The sequence below is a fragment of the Mesitornis unicolor genome, unplaced genomic scaffold, assembly GCF_000695765.1.
Source record: "Mesitornis unicolor isolate BGI_N332 unplaced genomic scaffold, ASM69576v1 scaffold23479, whole genome shotgun sequence".
In the NCBI taxonomy this organism is placed as follows: Eukaryota; Metazoa; Chordata; class Aves; order Mesitornithiformes; family Mesitornithidae; genus Mesitornis; species Mesitornis unicolor.
In genome coordinates this window covers 23,701-29,777 of record NW_010205535.1, presented here as the reverse complement: position 1 = coordinate 29,777, position 6,077 = coordinate 23,701, and positions in this window count along the sequence as shown.

The window sequence follows — 6,077 nt, the reverse complement described above, 5'->3', positions numbered from 1 at the left end:
TCTCCCTCAGTCTCCTCTTCTGCAAACTAAACTTTTAGTTGCCATAAATTAAACAGAACTAAAACCTGTGCATGTTAGAAAAAAATAAAAATTGGACTCATTGCAGCCGTAGCAAATTAAAGTACTATCAGCCTTTCTGAAAACCAGTTGAAGCACCAGAATTGAAGCACTTCTATTAATTTATTAAAATACAATAAAATAGCTGTAACAGTCAAAATTTACTCTCCCAGGGATAAGTGCTTTAGCTGAAGAGAGCTTCTCAACAGGGACAGACTGTATAAAAAAACAGATGCTTCCACGCTCAGAAGGTTTGAGAAAGCCAATTTTACAAGACAGAATGACTGGCTGCCCACCACCACACAGCTCCACGGTACGACGGCGTCACTCCTGAGGTGGCAGCTTTGCTCAGACACAGCACAACCTAACATCTAGAGGGGAGAAATAAAGCAGTACTTGAATAACCTGCCACCTATACCCTCTTTGACCTGGCTCTAAGGTCACAGGGCACTGAAGTGGGGAGGTAAAAAAATACTAATTAAAAATCCACATCCCTGAACAATTCAATTCCTTTTGCAAGACCTCAGAGAGGAAATGATCCCCATGGATTAGAAGGGAAGCTGCAACAGACTACAAGAGACCTCAGTGCCCTACACTGGGGAGAACTTGCTCGTACCAGATGTGGGAACGACGGGGCTTGGAAGCACAGCCCAGGTACAGCTGGCTGGGATTATATCCCTCTCTTTTTGTTTGCTCCCTCTGCTGAATCTCACTCACTATAGTACTTCCTAGTCTTCAGCTGACTGGCTGGAAGAGGCAGCTGCAGGGATCTGTGTGGCCTCTGGATGCACGGCTGTTCGCCTCACGACTGGTTATTCCAAAGCAGTCCTGGGGAGCAGCAAGCACTGCTTACAAATCCATGATCTTGGTTCAAGTCAGGTCTTACAGCAGAGGTATCATCTGAAAAGAAAGGAAAAAATAGCACCACGAAAATGTGGTTATGCTTATAACGTAGTGGTTATGTGGTGGCTTATTCTACACCCTGAACACAGCTCGGCACAAGCAAATGCTCAGAGGTCACACCTTGCAATCCAGGGCTTTCTCCTACAGGCTGCGCCCAAGCATCCATGGAGCAACTCTGACAAAAGGCAACAAGAGGAGAGTCTCTCTCCAGCAGGTCAGTATATAAAGCCATTCATTAGGTCAGCAAATAAAAGGAAGATCCAGAATAAATGATATAGGGGAGTCTTTCTCCCTCCTCCCTTTTTCTTTTCCTCACAAAGTCCTATCCCCAGTCTCTTAAACATATTGAGAGACTCAATAATAAAAACCAACAAAGCGCCAGTCCCACATTTGCAATATATGAACTATGAACTTATTTTAATTCCTAACTTTTAGGATCAGTAAAAAATTGTAGGTAAAGAATATGAAAGAAATTCAGAGAAAGCTGATTTTCAAAAGCCTTTGGTTCTCCATTGGCTCCAAGTTGTTTCTGTTCATTCTTCTGCAAAATTATGTTCATCACATAATCAGACACACTTTAAAATCTTTCCGTTATGTGAATTCTCACCCTGAAACTGAGGACAACCACTCCAAAATTACACTGCAGTAATACAACAAAGTGCTTGTAAAAACAGCTTTCAAAACTAGCTATTTCAGCCTTGCAAAACTTAAAAGCATCTGGAGTTTCTGCAAGCTGTTGAACTGCTTCTACACAAGCAACAATCCTGTCCTGCTCCCCAAGCAAACTGGCACCTCAAAACCAGAGATGAAGGCTACGAAGAATTATTGTCACCACACAATGCTAAGAGACCAAAAAAACCCAGAACATACTCCCCCACAAAACCCCCAAAATAAAACCCCCAGAACAATTATTACAAAATTCAGCAGTGCTGAAGTCCAAAGTTTCAACAGAGAAACTCTAGTTTAACAAAAAGCAGGGCCCTCTGGTCATTTTGCATCACCACGCTGATGCTACAAGCCAGGTCAAAGATCATTCCCACGTTTCCAGAAGCAGCACAGCACCTTGGTGGCTTTGTGGTGTCCTGTCCCCAGGAGCTGTACGGGGCCTGAGAGCAGCTCACGCAGTCCTCAGAAGTACACAGCAGCTCGCAGCGGCTTCCAGATGCCCAACATTCAGAGGCGTCACCTCCTACCTCAGAAACACCCACTGCACTGGGTTATTAAGAACACAAGCTTCTGAGAACGCTGTGGGAACACATTTTGATGGTTATTTACTTGTCCCCTCTCATACAGGGCTTCACAGAATCACAGAGCGTTAGGGATTGGAAGGGACCTCCAAAGCTCATCCAGTCCAATCCCCCTGCCGGAGCAGGAACACCCAGATGAGGTTGCACAGGAAGGCATCCAGGCGGGTTTTGAATGTCTGCAGAGAAGGAGACTCCACAACCTCTCTGGGCAGCCTGGGCCAGGGCTCTGTCACCCTCACTGAGAAGAAGTTTCTTCTCCAATTGAAGTGGAACCTCCTGTGTTCCAGTTTGTGTCCGTTACCCCTTGTCCTATCATTGTTTGTCACTGAGAAGAGCCTGGCTCCATCCTCGTGACACTCACCCTTTAAATATTTATAAACATGAATGAGGTCTCCCCTCAGTCTCCTCTTCTGCAAACTAAAGAGACCCAGCTCCCTCAGCCGCTCCTCATAAGGGAGATGCTCCACTCCCTTCATCATCTTTGTAGCCCTAAATAAAAGCCCTTCAATAAAAGCTCGGAAAAGCCAACCATGAACAACTTCATGTACAACTCCTACCAACTCAACACACATCCCTTGCTCCCCGTAACAAAGCCAACCTCCTGGGACAGCACCAAGGAAGCAGCCTAGATGCTTGGCAGGCGCAGGGCCTTGGGACACACTTCCAAATGCTGTCTGAAGACCAGTTAACGCTAGGTGCGTTCTTTAGTATCACTTTGGGATACTTCTTAAACGCATCTTTCCTTACCAACAGGGCTCTTGCAAACAACATGCACATTTGACTCCATTCTCGGATATACGTGATGGGAATAAACGCCACTGATAACTATTAGTGAAAGAATAACTGTGGAACATCAGGAGCAAAACACTTCAAACGTTCAGCCCACCACGTGTTGAGACAAGAGAGAGAGAAACAGGGGAGAGAGAGAGACGCTTAAACAATCCATCAATGTTGCTTTATTAAAATCTTTATTCACACAATGTTGCCTTATGTGGAATCTGACCCTGGGGGATACAAGTAGAAAGTCATGATTGCATTCTGCTTTCTTATTAGCAACCTCCATTTGTGCAGCTGCTCCCAGGGGCAATCCTCTGACAGCTCCAAGAGGGGTGTCTGTTTCAAGCATCTTGCTCCAGCTGCCACAGCAAATAAATTACCTTCTTAATAAATTAGTATTTTTCAGTTGAAGTTTGTTTGGCAATACACACTCCAGTTCATTAGCTGCTGGAAGAGGAGCCGACTTCAGTGTCTCCTCCAGCCTGACTGCTGAGTTAGGAAGGAGGAGATAAACAGCAGATGGCTGATGATGCTCTCTTTTTAATTAGCTCTTGATTTCTGTGCTTCAAGCGCTCTGATATTACTAATATCCACAACACAACCATTTTGTAACATCTGGAGCCGGCGGATTACGGCGTGCACAGTGAACAAGAATTAGAAGGTGTCGTGAAAACCTCATCGAGGGAGCATAGCGCCTGCCCCACAAATGATGCTATTTTTCAAGGGATTCAAGCAGACCCTGTTTGCATGTGGGTGCCGCTGCAATGGTTACAATGGATGTTTAAATTTCTCAGGGCTCTGTATTCATCAAGACAATGATCACCGCCAAAATGCCAGAGAATATTCTAAAGCCAAAATCCTTCTTGATTCTTCTTTCCTGCTGCAGAACACAAAGCTCCAGCAGCGCTTACAGTGACCAGAAGTGTCAACACGATAAAAATGATGAAAAAAAGGCAACCATTTCTTGCTTCCTCCTCCTGATGACGCCCTTTGTTTACCAACAAACCAATACAGTGCCTTAAATCTTTGACATTCATACCGGGGAAAAACTTATCCCCAAGTTCCATCTGATGGCAAAAGCTTCAGCTCTGTGAACAAGCAACACATAAGCCCCGAACACTGATTTCATTTTAGAAAGACAGAATGACTTTTTTTTTTATAATCCATTATTAAATCAAATGTAAATGATCAAAAGCGATCATGCAGAAGTGAAAACATCAAATTTTGGTCAATCCTTCCCAAAATATTAAGTGCTCACTACCATGTGCTTCACTGTCTCCCTTATGTGTAAATCATCTTAAATTTTCTGGAAAAGAGTTTATGCCCAAATGCCTCAGTATGACCCTGTTCTGCTTTAGAATAATGAAGGCATTCCCTAACCGCCTGTAGCCCACAGTACTTCCCAAAAATGTCTTGCACAGCCACAGAAACCTGACCACCAGCCAAGCACCAGCCCAGCCAGTGAAGGAGCTGGGCAACCCCTGCGTGGCTTCTGCTGAGTGCGCTCACTCCTGCCTGAAGGGAACCCACAAGGCACCAGCCACACCAGCGGGTTAACCTCCCTGCAGGACCGCGGCTTCTAAAGCACGTGTTGTATCGTCAACTACAGCAATGAACAGGCACAAGCTTGACACCAGTGCTGTGGGGTACAGTCTTGACTGGTAACGCCAGTGACTCACTCCACATCCCATCCTGAGGGCAGGGTGAGTCCGGGATGTGACCCAGTCCAGAAGAGATCTAGAAGACATAAAATTCAACTTCAGGTAAACAGTTGCATTCTACTCTCAAGATACTCTGCTCAGGCAATGACAGAAAGACTTCCCCAAAATCAAACTGCATTTTAAAAATCAGCTCTCTCACGAAAACCTCTTTGATCAGGTATGGCAGCAGGTACAAGAACAGGAAACAGCTCTTCATCTGCCTGCCACACTACTGCAGAGCTAGAAAGATTCTGACAGGCAAATCGAGGAAAAGGTCTTAAAATGGCATTTTGCTGCTCTTGCTCACGAGTTCAATAATATGGAATCACTTTGGGAAGTAAGCTCTTTCCTTACTTCTAAGGAGCGTACTGTCTGAACTGAAAACCAATGCAAACCTGTTAAATTTGAAAATGTAATTACGAAGCTGCTTCCCTTCTGGAGACACAGATTCAGACCCACCACAAGTATGACAAGTTTTATGGCCACAAACTGACCTGCAACGCAGGCTGACACAGCGCAGGAGGATGACAGCACTAGCACAAGATGAGTGCTCCAAGTCTGCCCTGAAAAAACAACTTTCACCAACTCTCCCCTATTTATGGCAAGGCTATTAGGAGTGAGGACCTCAGGATGACCACCCCAGTCAGAACATCATGGGGGGGGTACAGGAAGCTGTTAGGGAAGGCAAGAAACTTACTGGAAGTGCTCACAGCTTCAGAGCTCAGCCACAAGCCAGGCAAATGGCGGGACTGAAAACCTGTTGGTGTCCATGAAAGAGCAGCACTGAGCTGTGGTTACAACATGGAGCAGCAGGAAGCTCTCTCCACATGAGACGAGGAAGAAAGAGCACAGCTCAGGGTTCTCTCCACTCTTCAGGGCCTTGCCCATGGCTGTTGGTTGCTGGAAGTCCAGCAACACGCCTGGATTCCCCACATTAAGTAGGGCACACAGTAAGCAGCATGTCATGGCTTAACAGAACCTATTTCCAAGGACAGCTTCTGTCCTCCTCCTCAGCTACAATATAATGAACATTTGGTTAATATGGACACAGGACTGCAAGGATTTTTTTTTCCTCTACTCAGACCCTGCCAGATTCCCTATAAATGGAAAACAGAGACAGGACACGTGAAAACTTACTTTAACCCCTTAATTACTGAGTGCTGTATAACCCTGTCCTCCCCTAAACCTCTAACCCTGTGGATAAATCTTTGACAGAACTTCAGTGAAAACACTGAAGCATTATCATATATGAGGCAAACCCCTTTCCCAGCCTTTGATCGAGGAAAAGACAACTGAGTAGCAGAGATACCCTCTTCCACCTCTAATGGCATTCAGAAGAATGTCCCACCCCGGGAGGGTGGCACAACTCTCCAGTCTAATAATTATTTTATTC